The 15,197-nt window shown below is 46.1% G+C and overlaps 1 protein-coding gene across 7 annotated transcripts in view; it reads right to left on the bottom strand.

The window, feature by feature from the left end:
- zfhx4 (zinc finger homeobox 4) overlaps positions 1-15,197 on the bottom strand; it is an 88,869-nt gene that overhangs the window by 45,538 nt on the left and 28,134 nt on the right. The window lies entirely within an intron of this gene.

Here is a 15,197-nt window from a genome sequence, read left to right as displayed (position 1 = left end):
GAAGCCTGACCTGCATGGCCTGCTAGAGACGGCCAGAGAACCCCTCCACTTGTTTTCTTCTGCCGGGAGTCCATAAGCTAGCTGCTAATAGCTATTAGAATCGCCTCATTTCTCCCCTGATTATTTCCTCCCAAAGACCCGTTGGCCGGGAAAAGGTGGACCACTTTCCAGCCACTTCCCCAAACCAGATTGGCCTTTTCTAGACAATTAGACACACAGGTAAAGTGTTTGCGCTCTGTGAAGCTTGTTAACAAGACAAAAAGGGGGGGAGAGGAAGGCTGGGTGAGGGAGGAGGGAGGAGAAAAACAGAAAGAGACAAAAAAAAAAAAAAAAAAAAAACTAAAAGGGGAGGAAAAAACGGACGTGTTTAAAACACTGCCTTTGTGCACGGTGTCCAGCTTGGCACATTGTTCTTTGCAGCGCTAATGTGTAGCGAACAGCAGGGATCCGGCATTCAGGGGCAGGCCCCTGTCAACGGCGAGCTTTAATTTGCACCAAAGTTTTGCATTAAAATTGTGCGAGGCCCGGGCATTGCTGCACCATGCAAGGCATTCATAGAAGATGCTACCCCCTTCCGTCTACACTCCCATTCGTCCTGCCAGGATCCCTCTCCCTCCCCCTCCCCCACTCGCCACGCAAGCCAAGCATATCAAGTGTGCCTACAGTACTCCCAGGCTAATGAACAATGCACAAAAACAAAAGCCAGAGCCAGGCCTCCATTATCTGATCTTCCGCTGAGGCCCAAAGAGAAGGGGGGGGAAACACGGCCTTCTCGGGGCTTAGAGGAAATGCCAGCTCGGCTGCAGGTGTGAGAGGAGAAGAAAGAAGGAAAAAAGACTGACTAAATAGATTCTTTGACTTGTCAGGGTTTAGATGCATGGCACCAGTGGAAACACACACACACACACACACACACACACACACACACACACACACACACACACACACACACACACAATGTACATACTCACACATATCTTTACCCCCTTTTTTTAATTTGGGGGAAATTTTTCTCACGAGTCTGCTGTATGGACTTTTAAGTAAGGTGTGTGTGTGTGTGTGTGTGTGTGTGTATGTGCATGTGTGTGTGTGTGTGTGTGTGTGTGTGTGTGTGTGTGTGTGTGTCTGTGTGTGTCTGTGTGTCTGTGTGTGTAAGTGTAGGGAGGGGGGTCTTTCTCTGTGGCCATTGAAACATCTTAAGTTTTAATTAAGTTGGAGTTGTCAGAAGAAAAGCTTTCCTGGCAGGAACTCAGGGTCATTAATTATGGCTATCTTTGTTTCTTTCCCAAAAGGAGGCCCCCCCTGACATGCCAGGTTACTTGTATGGCCGCCCTCTCTCACTCTTTCAGACCCTGAAAACGGATTTTTTGGCCCTGACACAATCAGCAACTAAACCTCTCCAAGAATCCTACAGTGGCTCAAAAAACGTGCGTTACCCAGAGCGCTTTGCTATACGGCCTGTCAACATCTTCCTTCTAGCGCACATTGTGCGCTGTGGTTTTATTTGCTGTGTGTGTGTTGTACCGTTGTAAAAGTACAACGTTACACTGCGTTTGTTTTAGAAACAAAGGGGCTTGAGATTTCAAGCTGTATCTCTTCTGAATCTGCGCAGCCTAAAACTCGTTTGTTCGATAACTCGATTACTGCACAGCACAATCTCATTCCTGAGGCCCACACTCTCTAATTCCTCCACTGCCTTCAAAAAAAATAAACACACACACACACACACACAGATGTCTACCCAACCTTTCAGTCATTAATTGATTTTCAATACTTATACAGTTAGTGAAAATAACACATGGGCCATTCCAGCTCCGCTTTATTATAGCAGGCTCCGAGAAATCAACAATATCATTTGTTCTATGCACCAAGATGACCAAACCAGATTATAACTTATAACCAATGTGGATAAACAAACATTCACTTTAAAGACATGAGCAGCAGGCAGTCATCTTCGTTATTTGTGTTCAGTGTGTTCAGTTAGACCCCAGGTTAAAGGAACAACTCTCAGAACATCCCTCAGCAATCTCTAATTGGTAAGAACAAGCAAAGAGTTTTGTGTGAGACATTTTAAACAGCACAAAAAAAATAGCCTTGGAGCTACACTATATGTATAAGTACAAGGCTCTCCGACTCCCATCAATATAAATCCTGAATAGCCCAACAGCACAATCATGGTGGAGTATCAGCTTTCACGGCTCTAATAAAACACAAAACAATTTGACATGTCAAATGGTTTTAGCATTAGACAGAAACAAAGCTGCCCATAATTTTAGAAATATTAATTTATTCTCAATCAGCAAATTCCTCGTTGTTTGCTCAAGACCTATATTGAAATACTGTATTTTTCTTTTTCCTTTTATAGACTGTTTTGGCGCGGGTACAAGCCCTGCTGGACCTAGGGCTCGGGGATTTCTGATTTATGAGGTTTAAGCTTACCATTTTTAGTTGTGCCAGACTCAGTGCGTGGTAATACATGGGCTACAAAAGCTGAAATGTTTGGGGCATCGTGTAACACTTTAGCCCCCCCCCCCCACCACCACCGCCCTCGTCTCCAGCTTCTCAAAAAATAAAACACCCACCCATAACCTCAACAATCTCGTGTAATGTCTGATTGTAGCTGGAACATACACACACACACACACACACACACACACACACACACACACACACACACACACACACACACAAAGAGAGACAGCTAGCATGGGCGAGAGACACACATACTGTACACACAGAACAAAAATAAACTAATTAATAATGGCATCTATTCAATCTTAATTTGTGTACTTTTCCAGTCACTCCAACATATTGTTGACAGCTCCAGAACATAACAAAAAAAGTTGAAACTGGTCCAAAAGCTGTTGCTGTTGTTGTTGTGGGTGGCGAAAAGACCCATGCCCAACAATATGGTGGGGGACGTGTCTGTTTGATGGATAATTGTACTAGATTAGCACTTGGCAAACAACCAACAGCTCAAGGCCCCCGGGGACCAATCACTTTAGCTAACACGTCGTCCCTCCGCGCCCCCAAGCCGTGTGTGTGCCAGTGTGTGGCAGCTCCGCAGTACCGTGGGCCTGGGACTGGGCACCCTGAGAGACAGGAAGTCTACTGGGGGCAGAATGCTGGTTGATTCCCAGGGCTCCATGGGCCTAATCAGACAGACTAAACCCCCCTTACTCCATCAGCCCGCCCCACCTACCCACCGTGCTCAGCAGTAGGATAGAGACAGAGACAAAACAATGCAAATCCCCACGCCTGGGACTTCTTTCACCTGTCAAACACGAGGCGTAAATTCCCTGGGAAGCTGTCTTCCTGAACCTCAACAGAGAGGCTTCTTTATTTATGCTGACTTCAATGATTACAAAACACCTTTCACTATCAACACCATCCAACCCCACCCCACCCTACACTACACACACACACATGATGTAGGAATGGAGAGGGGAAATCTGTGTGTGTGTGTGTGTGTGTTTGTGTGTGTGTGTGTATGGAGGGGGTGGTTATGTTTGTACTGTCTTCAGTGACAAACCAGTCTCATTAGTGGCATCATAAGCAGTCAGGCTGCTTGAGCTCCCCTTGCCTCCTCCGGTGGAAAGATGAGGATCAGTCAGAGGAGGAGGAGGAGGAGGGGAAAAAGAGAGAAAGAGAGAAAGAGAGGGAGAGAGAGAGAAGGAGAGTAGTTTTTATTTCTAACCAAAGACAAATTAGGGCATTCAATGCAAACATGACTTTTTCCTGTCATTAACGATGAAAAACACAGAGCCAACTAATGAACACATACCTAAAATAAGCTGCAGTATAATTGCCCTGGAACCATGCATCACCACAACTATGTTTTAATAACATGTGTGGTGAGAGGCAAAAAGAGAAAGGGAAGAGAGAGAAAAAAGAAACCCTTCTCCATCCATATCTATATCCATCAGCGTTTTCCGCTAGTCCTCACTGTTTGCATGGCTCTGAAGCATAGCCTGCTTCCGGTGCAACACTGGTGCCTTCAGCATTCCAAAAACAACAAAAGCTTGTTTTGTACCTTACAGGTCTGCCCCCCCTCCTTTTTTCTCCTCCTTCAACATATACCAGCGTTACTTGGAGGCTGGCCAGGTATACAATTCCATCAATGCTAACACCCAACAAACACATGTTACTCGCAAACCACTATTGAGCCCCAAGGCAAAAATGTAATGCTATATCACGGGCGATGTAGCAGTTGGCAGCGCAGCCCAAATTCTTCAGGGGGAAAGGTATGCCCCTTGAATTCCATATGAAAGGCTCACTCACGAGGCTGAAGTCTGCTCATCTCACAGCACAGAGCAGAGGCACCAGTGACATCGTCCTTCGCTATTTTTCCCCCCTCGTCTCAGCATGTCCTTAGGAATGTGGTGAGGAAATCAAAAAATTGCTTCTCTGATGTATTTATTTAGTTTTTTTTTTTTGTTGAAAACTCAGCCTCCGAGACATCAGGTATAATTATGGCTTCTGGGTTCGGTCTGGGGAGTGTAACCCTTATTGGTTAGCTGCTTAGGTCATGTAATAATAATAATCTTCCTCACAAATGGCCGCCAAAGAAAATAAGTGAATTAGCACAATGCGTCTTTCAGTGGAGCTCTGTGTCCCTCTGAGGTGGTTCTTATTTTGAGGAGCGGTGGAGGGAAGCTGCGAGACACGCCCTGGGGTCTGTCCAAAATGAATATCCCAGAAACGACGGCCATGTTAAATAGTCTCCAAAGCCTGTCATTTGCAGTAATCGCTTTCAAATAAGCGTCCGAAAGAACCGGCCGTTTCCCCAGCTCGGGATTTGCGACGGCCCGATTTTTCCAAGGCCGTCCAAAACCTAGCATTGGAAAAAATCCAGTATGATGACACGCAGAAGCCAAAGCAATAAGAGGCCTGGACCAGGCAGTTGAATACATGAAACAGTTTCCAACTGGGGCTACACGTTGGCACCTATTGCTATACTGGCCGACAAAAGCTGCTGCAAAGGCCGCACAGTTTAGTATGATCCAGATAGCTGTGAATGGTGGGGACAAAGGACTCCATTCACTAGAAACTTTAAATCTATTAGCAAAGATATAAAGTGTGGGAACCTTGGGGCTGCAGTCTGTGATTCTTCTCTTCTCTTTTAATAGTCTTTTTAAATGTGAATTTCTTAATGTGCTAATCGCCAACTGGTATGTCACAAAGGGTTGAGGCTGTTCCTTTGCTGTGAAGGTCTAACAAGTCGATCCAGAACAGGCAGTGAAGAATGGTTTTTCAACCACTTCAGTAAAACTAGACAAAGAATATTTCATTCTATTGGTGGTACGATATTTCACAGTCTATTCACTCTTCAAACCTACCACCCTCCACTTTTTGTTTCACCATAGGGGAAGATTTATGAAAAAGGTTGTAAAAACACCAGAATACTCTCCCAGTCGGCTAATGTGGTTGATCTGGCATGTTTCATTAGACTGGGGATAACAATACGCAACCCAGGCTGTCCTCCTGTGGTCGCTAGCACGCACGCTTAACAGGAGAAAATTAATGAACAAAATGGGAGACCTCAAGACTCATTTCCACCAATGGACGCCCATTAAAAAATGTAAAAAAATTAACTCTTCCTCTCTCGCCCTGCAGTGACCCACTGTAGGCCGTGTCACACGAAACTGCATCATCACACGCCCCAGACAATGACATGCAACAGCACTAGGCCTAACCCCCCCACACACACACCACTCCCCCCTCTTATGCCTTCGAAGGGAGGAGAGGGACCCTGTGTCTGACACACAGTGCTGGTTTGAGGTCAGGCGGAAGTTTGCCACTCTTTTGAAAATGACCCAAATTGATTTAACAATGGCAAGTCGCCGGGGCAACAAGCGTCTGTGGATGCTTACCACGCGCGCATACATCACTGGGGTATTTCTGGCCATAAAAATGAGAGCAATTTGAAGAAGCTCCAGCTAAGGTTTTTAGAATTAGCAGAGTTACATAAACACGTTCGTGGAAGAAAACCAGCCATAGTTTACAAGATGTAACAAAAAACAGATGTATCTTAGAAAAGAGAGAGGGCGAAAAAAAGGGAATTTTTGTTCATTTGTGACATCACAGATACATTTCAAAGACGAGGAAAACACACATATACACACAAAAAAAATTTGAAAAGAAAATAAGCAAATGCAATATGAAAATGAAAGAATTTCCATATCCCGTCAGCCTCTCCGAGCTGATATGGAAGATTAAGAGGCAGTGTTAAATCTTCTCCTGCTAATCCCGGTCATGACAGGGACGGACAGGAGAGCACGTCCGCTGTTTAAATTGTGTTAAAAAAGAAAGCAAACGGCAGAGCAAAATGGAGCTGTATTTATATTACGGTGATTTAAAATCTGTCGCCTGAACACTTATTTCCCGTTAAATTTACTGACCTTACCATTACCCTTAAAAGCCTTCCCTGTCTTCGCCTGGGAGTGAAGAAGTCCAGAGATCCAACTGCGTCGCCGCTAACAATCTCCCTCCTGGCTGCAATTGAGTTCTGGGAACCGGTTTCACAAGTTCTAAGAGAGGCAGAACCGTCTTTGGCCTCGAACTCTCATTTGACGCTCTCTGAGAGCACATGTGAAACTGTGAATTATAGCTGGCGGAGTTTGCCTCGGAATGGCTTATTGCAGCTGGACAGGGACATTTAACAAGCCCGGATAACAACAGCACAGACAAAGAGCAGACGCCCAACATTTCCACTTGTATTTTTAGTTATTCAAACTGTAAACATCTGAGATAAGACAAGTATATGTCTTTTAAGTGAAACCTCTTTAAAAGGCACACACATACATCACCTACAGACACACACAGGGAAGTGTACTGCAGTCAAATATTTGACTACACAGGAACTACAGTACACCCTGTTTTTGCATGCAATCATATGGCATCCTATATAGATGATACATACCCTTGACATGACCCCCTCCCCATCTCCCAATCTCTGCTCCCAGATCTGCCCCCCCTCCATCCCACCCCACAAGCCCTTCCTTGCCCCAGAGCTCCACACATCAGATAAGCCCTCAACAAGTCAGGGCTGAAACCGCATGCTTTTCCCTATTCATGGATTTTAAACACTTCACTTTCATGTCCCAGCTGCCTGCTTCACCCCCCCACACACACACACACACACACTCACTCACACACACACAGCCACTATTCCTCCCGCCCTCTCGACAACAACATGGAGGTGGTTCCCTGATTTGCATCCTATTTAAACAGTGGGAGAGCAGAGAGAAGGGGGAGGGAGAGAGAAAGAGAGAGAGAGAGAGGAGGATGAAGAGGAACATGCTTTAAACGGCACACTCTACTCATTTGCTCCTCTCCCTCCCTCTGCCCCCCACCACCCCACCCCTTCTCTCTCTCTGTAGAGCGGCCTCTTCGTTGGCACTTTACATATTCCTTCAGAAAATCAGCTCTAAAGCACCCTTTGGGATAACCGCTTTTAACCTGCACTCCGACAAATGAAGGCGAAGAAGGAACACTGTGCAATGGGCTGTCTGTTCACACATGTCATAATGTAATACCCCACCCCACCACCTACACACCCACTCTTTCTCTCATACCTGTGTGCGTCTCATACCACACTTCCTCCCTCTTATGCAAGTTCAGATTTCTTTACACTCATTTGCACGCATATAAACGTCTACATCATCATTTCGCTAGCATAAATAAACGTCAGAGCAAGAAAAAAGAGGGCATCTCCTATTTTGGGTGCTCCATCAAGTAAACCGATATGAGCAATATTGCTAATGCCTTTGACCACAGTTTATGCAGTCATGGCCCTTAAAAGGAAGGACGTTGTTTTTCGGTGAAAAGCTTCAGCCGTAGTCTACATACCAGAGTCCACTCAACATACCAGTGGCACTTTGAAGATTACTGAAATGTTTGCCTTTGTTCTCCCAGAGAAGCAGGGAAGCAAGGCAGCCAGCTCTCTCCAGTCCCACAGCTTCGGCTTCATACACACACACACACACATCATCATCAGCCAAAAGAAAACATATTCAACGTAGAGAAACAACAGGCTAGCTGACGAACGCTGGGGGGAAAAAATAATTCTGATGCCTAATGCGTTGTTATTAGTGTTGGTATTAAAAAAGCCACAAGCCATCTGGCTCCAACTGAATGCTTTTAATGCCCAGTGAACAGTTAACAGAAAAAAACCTAATTCAATGGGTTAATTTCACCAAATGGGCAGAAATTCAGGAGCATAATCCTAAACAAGTGAGAGAGGACTTCTATCAGGTCTATTTCAAGTATTAAGGATTACGGGTGGCAATCTAATCCATCTGAACCTGAGGGAGGTCAATCGTATTGTGTTGGCCCAGGAGAGGTTAAACGAGTCCCTAGGTCTGCAACCCAATGCCTAACACACCGTTTCACAATTCGACAAGCCATCATCTAAATAAACATTGTCAAAACAATTAGCAGAAAAATATACCCTGGCATAAAAGTCGTCATGCTAGCCTATACAACTTTCTTTTCTTATTATTTTTCAAGCATTGTAGTCATAACAAACTAGCTGCATCTGAACAGGTCGTGTTATTACTGGATGAAAATGAACTAGTCGAGATGTGCATGACATTTCTGTGCACATAGCAGCACAGCTTTCATGCACCCATAATAAAAACACTGGCAGAGCTCTTTTGAACTATTATACAGTGGTGTGCAATATTATAATTCATTAACTTTCTAACTATTCCCATAACAGACATAAGAGGCTCTTACTACGGAAAACAATGCACTTCTGACACAAGCTTTTCCATGGCAAATGATGTTTTTCAGGGCTTAAACCTCAGAGTTTGCTTTCTAACTGCATCTAGAGAGTTAAAACAAAGCTAATTATTCTAAGCCGGGGTATTTTAGCAGGAGTATCAAATGATTGCAACTCAACTCCCTTCCCCGGCTGGTCTTATCACAGCTCTGTGAGTCATCCTTTGTTAAGCTGGGTCAAAATCCCCCAGAGAGAGAGAGAGAGAGAGAGGGAGGGAGAGAGAGAGGGAGGGAGAGAGAGTGGGGGGAGGAAGGAAGGACGGACAGAGGGGTGGATGGAAAGAGAAAAAATGACAAACTCCTGCCATTCTTTGTTCCTCTCAGCAGTGAGACACTCCCCTTTTTTCCTTTTTCTCCCCCCTCCTTTCTGTCTCTCTCTCTTCCTCTCTCTTTCTCTTTATCTCTCTCTCCTCATCTCTCTCTCTCTCTGTGGTCAGTCTGTAGGTCGCTACTCCCTGGTATCGTTCCCATACCTGTCACCCTCAATAGGCTTCACAGTCCCCTGCACACAGACAAACGCTCCGACCCCGCCCGGCCTGACCCTGGGACCAGGAACCGGATCACATCTGGTTATTAATATCAGAGCATCTTCAGATGGTGTCCACTCAGTTAGCGACTCACACTGCTTGGGGGGGGGGGACACAAGCAAAGGAGGGGGTGGTGGGGGTGCAGGCAATTAAACAATATGCCACTCGTGTCAATCAGCACACACACAAGGCCCAGGCCAAACGCCTTGGGCCCCCCCCTAAACCCCTCTACTTCAGTCCTGTCAAGATGACCATCTGGTAGTGACTGTGCAGACAGAGAGAGGGGGTAGAGAACAGGGGGGAAATTCCTATTAATATCTATGAGGATTAATGGAGGAGGTTGGTTGGGGAGGTGTGTGTGTGTGTGTGTGTGTGTGTGTGTGTGTGTGTGGAGGGGGTGTCGGCTGCTAGACCAGCATGCCCCCCCCCTCCCTGGTTGTCTTTGTGCTGTAGGAGCACTCATCTGTCTTTATGCTTTAATTAAGGCCCTCCTATGCTCACAGACCTCTGAAAGATTCTCATTGTAATCCCCACGCAGGTGAAAGCCCAGAGCATTTGAATAATCTGCTACAGTGTTCAGCAGGAGCAGGAGAGAGAGAGAGAGAGAGAGAGAGAGGGAGAGAGAGAGAGAGAGAGGGAGGGGGGTGTAGAATGAGAGAGAGCATGCTGACATGCATTTATTCATGGTGAGCAGGAGTAAACTCGGGTGGTGGTGTGTTAATGTGTTGGTGTTATGGGGGTTGTTATTTGGGGTGTACAGTAGCCTGTGGTGTGACTGCCTTAGCACTAGCATTAGCTCCCTGTTAGCTTGCCTGCTTGAGGAGCAGAGAGCCACTCACCTCATTCAGGCAAGCCCAGGTAAGGGGCAACTTCCTGGATGTCATACTACCTCCCTCCCTTTCTCTTTTGTCTTCTCTTTCTCCCTCTCCATCCCTTCCTGTCTTTCTACCTCTCCCATTCTACATTTCTCTCACTCCCCCATCTCCTACGCGTTCACCTACTCTTCTAGGCGGAGACCAAAAATATGGACAATCTGAAATTAAATTCAATACTGAGTTATAGTGGAGGCACTTTTATAGTATTTTCCCCAGTCTATCAGACATGTATAAGTGTGTGTGTCTGAGTGTGTGTGTGTGTGTGTGTGTGTGTGTGTGTGTGTGTGTGTGTGTGTGTGTGTGTGTGTGTGTGTGTGTGTGTGTGTGTGTGTGTGTGTGTGTGCGCATGTGTGCATGCTTGTGTGTGAAAGAATCAGCATGGTAGTGGAGGGAGGAGGAGTAGTCTTAGTGTGTAAGGTTCAAGAGGAGATGGGCCCATTTTGTAGCTCTGAAGCATACAATGTCTTTTTATGCAAATACACTCGACTCAATCTCCTGTCCATTTTCGACTCACGCGGGGTGAAATGACAGTTGGATAATTAGAGGTGCATATATATGGGGCATTTGATTTTCAAATGAGAGCGGGGGGAGACTGACCTGCTGTAATGAATGTGCTATAATGGCACACTTAATAACACCCCCGTCAGAGGGGCAGCCATCTTGCATTTGGACAAAAAAGAGAGAGAAAAAAGATGATTCTAGCAAAAAGGAAATATATTCATATGTACAGTATCTATATCCATTCATATCTATCTCACACATTCACACACACACATACACACACACACACACACACACACACACACACACACACACACACACACACACACACACACACTGAGAAATTGGGATGAGACAATCGTAAAAGTGGCTGTTGAAAAGAGAAGTATTTTTTTGATGAATCTGAAATTCCTCTCCTCCTCCCATCTCCTCCTCCTCCCTTCTCTCCCCTGCTTCGCTCTGCTCTCGTCTTTTAATTTCCCCTTCTCATTTCCCTGGCCGAGGCACTGGTGTTGCCATCCGTATCAGGGATAATGAGATGGCCTATCTGCCTCTCCCCAGGGGGAGAGGAGGGGGCTGTGGAGGCAGCGCAGGGCCGGCCGTGGCGCCGGAGTCGCCCGCGCAGCCACCATCTCTCCACTCGCTCTCCCACTCGCCTCTGTATCTCTCACTCATCTCTCCCTCTCTCCCTCCCTCCTCCCTCCCTCCCTCCCTCCCTCCCTCCCTGTCTCTCCCTCTTTCTCACTCTCACTACGGCTGGATGATAAAGATGAGCATTATGTGTGCCCTGGTCCCCCTGGGTCTACAGAGAGATGGGAGCGGGTAGGGAGAGAGAGATAGAGAGAGAGAGAGAGAGAGAGAGAGAGAGAGAGAGAGAGAGAGAGAGAGAGAGAGAGAGAGAGAGAGAGAAAGAAAAGGGTTAGAGAAAGAGAAGGCAGGAGGAGAAAAAAGGGAGGAGACAAAATAAATGGAAAAAGTGGGAGAAACAGAGGAAAGAAAGAGGAGAACAGGAAGGTGGTAGAGGACAAAAAGAGGTGGAGTAAAGGACTGGCTGTTGCCTTTGTGGAGGACAGAAAAGAAGGAGGGATACAGATGGAAGGACGTGCTTCTATGGGCCTGGTACAGTGCTATGGACTGCTGAGGGAGGACTGGGTTGGGGGGTGGGTTTTGTGGGGCATTGCTGTAATTAAGCAGCTCATAGACTTATGGATGAGAATCTCCCTCCCCTCCCAACTCCCCTTACCCCCACAGGACTAAAGCCTCATCCAGCTGAGGAACAGGTGCGCACTGGTATTTGCATTCCCCACCCCCGCACACACGCACACACACACGCACACACACAGATGCCTCTCTCCAGCTCTGTGTAGGGCCTTCGTTCAAACACACACCGACCATGAACATTCTTGGCTTTAAATGACCCGCGTGCTTCCCACTGCTAAATCCTCCATTCCTCTCCCTCTCCTTCTCTCTTGTCTCTCTCTGGGGCGGTGCAGGTTTCCTGTCTCTCTGCGATGGGGCGTTACGCCCGCCTTTGAATGGCTCTGACAGATTTACTCTTCCCCTACATCTGTGTTTATACCTGTGTTTATTAGTCATAATTATATCATACCAACGCCAATCACCACTGGACACGAACTAAGCAAACAAACCACCGAGCGCAAGTCCTGCTCTGAGTCAGAAGTCGATATTATATCTGTTTTCAACAAGCACGTCATGACACAGTGTGTGTAAAAAAAAACCCAAAAAGGCTCCACGTCGTGCCTTATAGCTCCACTCCTAAAGGTGGATTAGAGGAATAGCATAACCAATAAACAGCCATGCTCGGCGTATTAGAGTGAAGGTGAGTCACTTCCTGTGTTCTCCTGTGGTGCACTTGCGGAGAAGAGAAGGGGAGATTGTGCTGCTAATGTAATATAATCTGGACCCTTTTAAAATGTCTGGAAAAGCTGCCATTTGAGTTCCCGTTCTCCAGGAACAAAGCAGTAATAAAATCCTGAATATGCTTTTTGTTTGTGTCTTCAATCGTTTCTCAGCCATAAAGATATTCTGTGTTCCATGACCATATGGGAAGGTCATCAACACTTTGTTCTTTTGTGCGCCTGGCCAAACGACCCACTCCCATGTGCCTTTCACCTTTACACATAAAAGAAGAGGTGTTTTTCTGGTCAAATAAAGAAATCTTTTTTATATAACTTTACTACCACATGTCTCTGAGTAAAATAGTCCCATTTCTGCCAAAGACATTAAACTGGCATCTGTAAAACAGATTTCCTCCCCTCTCACGCGTGAAGGTAGGGGTGGATGGGTGAATGCATGATGGCTGGAGGACTAACCGTTCAACCTCTGTCTCGTCTGGCTACCCCCCCCCCCCCACACACACACAGTTCAGAGACTTCACCTGGCTACCATTCAGCTTAACAACTGACACATGAAGAGTGTCAGCTTGGGGCGGCCATCTTGTGTTCCTGCTTTACCTATTGGTAAACCGACACATAATGACTATCATGTGTGGCCATCATGTGAACTTTCCCATTTTCCGTCTCTCTCTCTCTCTCTCTCTCTTTCCCTCTCTCACCCCTACCCCTCCCTGAGCACAAACGTATTCACCTCCATATTAAAATAGGAAAGCACAATTGCCACGCTGGCGTAGGATTTTCTCTCAATTCAGGCCTAAAGAATGGCACCCCTCTCCCTTTTTAATCCCAAATGTGCCTGCAACAGCCACCTGCTGTTCTGCCACATAATCATCCTGAGACAATAAATGGGTTAAAAAGGTATTATGGCCCAAGCGCAACTCAGATGGCCACACTTCACAGCAATTCTGCTCTGTGGGCATAAATTAAAGAATGGTTACTTTGTGTTGTTTCAAACACACACACACACACACACACACACACACACACACACACACACAAACGCACACATGCACAGATGCACACATACACACACACACACACATGCACATATCCCCCCCCCCCCCGGCACACACAGACACACACATGCACATATCCACCCACACACACTCTCTCACACACACACTCATACACCAAGTGCTACTCTGAATGTCAACAGGAAAATGTGAACTTTCTAGAATCGCTGGAAGAATTCTGGCACTGAAACGGTGGCTAAGTGGAGTTCCAACCGGGTCTGGAGTGGCGGTCAAGGGCAACATCTGGATCACTTTTATGCCCAGCCTAAAAAGGACAGCATTGCTGACCCCCTCAGCACATAGAAGTGTGCAAACAAAACGCTCTCTTTATGTGCATGTGCCTGTAGCCATGCTAGTGCGTGTAGTGACCACTGCTAGCTACTTTGAGCTCACAGGCCTCAGCAATGCCCTCCTCACCTCCTAATCTTCAATCTGCTTGTCTCCCAACATTATCAGCAATGCTCTTTGTTGCCATGGAATCTTTTTTATTTGCTTAGAGAATTAGCGGAGAACCCCCCCACTCACCCCCAACCCCCACTCCCTCCACCCCCAAATAGTCCCTCCTGTTTTAAACTGCTAAGGATTTCAAAACATTCCCATGGACCGAGGCTCTTTTAATTCCACGCCGGGAGAAAAGGGGGGAGAAGAAATCCACATGCGATTCTTTGAGGGCTTGGTTCCGTTCCCGCTGACTTCACTGGGAGAGGGATTTAGTCTTTGTTGTTCAGTCGCTAACGCAACATTACTAGCACTGCATGAATACATGAGGAACGTGAGGGGGGCCCGATGCTCCGCAAGTCTTCTCTGACCTTTTCTACTTGAAAAGACTTAAAAGAGGAAAATCGTAAAAAATGAATATTCTATGGACAGCGGTGTTTTGTGTGTGTGTGTGTGTGTGGGTGAGTGACTGAATGTGTGTGTGTGTGTTGGGGGTATTTTCTCCTGTGTTCTTTAAGCTCCTCAGTTCAAATAGAGTTCTGTGGATATTGTTGCTTTCATTTCAGAAATGAGGTAATAAAAACAGCATTTCATTATGACTACAAGACTGCCAATTTACAATACAGGCTAGCCATTGTTATGGACTAAATTAATATTTCAAAACATACATCCACAGGAGGGTTATGGGTCCCCTTTGCCAAAAGCGGCGAACGCTTGTCAATAGATCCTCATTATGTTAACATAGTTTATCCTGAACACTGTTCTAATGAGCCTGGGACATAATGCCTGCTCTATGATTTCAGGATGCCAGTATTATTGTCTCAGGCCATCACACCAACCCAGTAAGTCAACACCAGAAAGCACTTAAGCACAGGAAGAGACAACAGTGTCACACACACACAGACACACACACACACACACAGATCATACACACACACATACACACACAGACACAGACAGACACACAGATCAGCTATCAGCTGAGGGCTTGACTTCATCAGGCATGAAAACCATAAAAAAGAAGTGATAATAATAACAACAGAAAATTACCCTGAGAATATTCATGCACTGAAATGGAATGACCAGAGCTTTCATGAAAACACAGACTGCACTAAAAATAAACCCTGACTCCACCTCCTTCTC

This window comes from Alosa alosa, chromosome 16 (assembly GCF_017589495.1).
Source record: "Alosa alosa isolate M-15738 ecotype Scorff River chromosome 16, AALO_Geno_1.1, whole genome shotgun sequence".
NCBI lineage: Eukaryota > Metazoa > Chordata > Actinopteri > Clupeiformes > Clupeidae > Alosa > Alosa alosa.
Note: the sequence above shows the minus strand (reverse complement) of the source record. Positions and strands in the feature narration are given on the sequence as shown.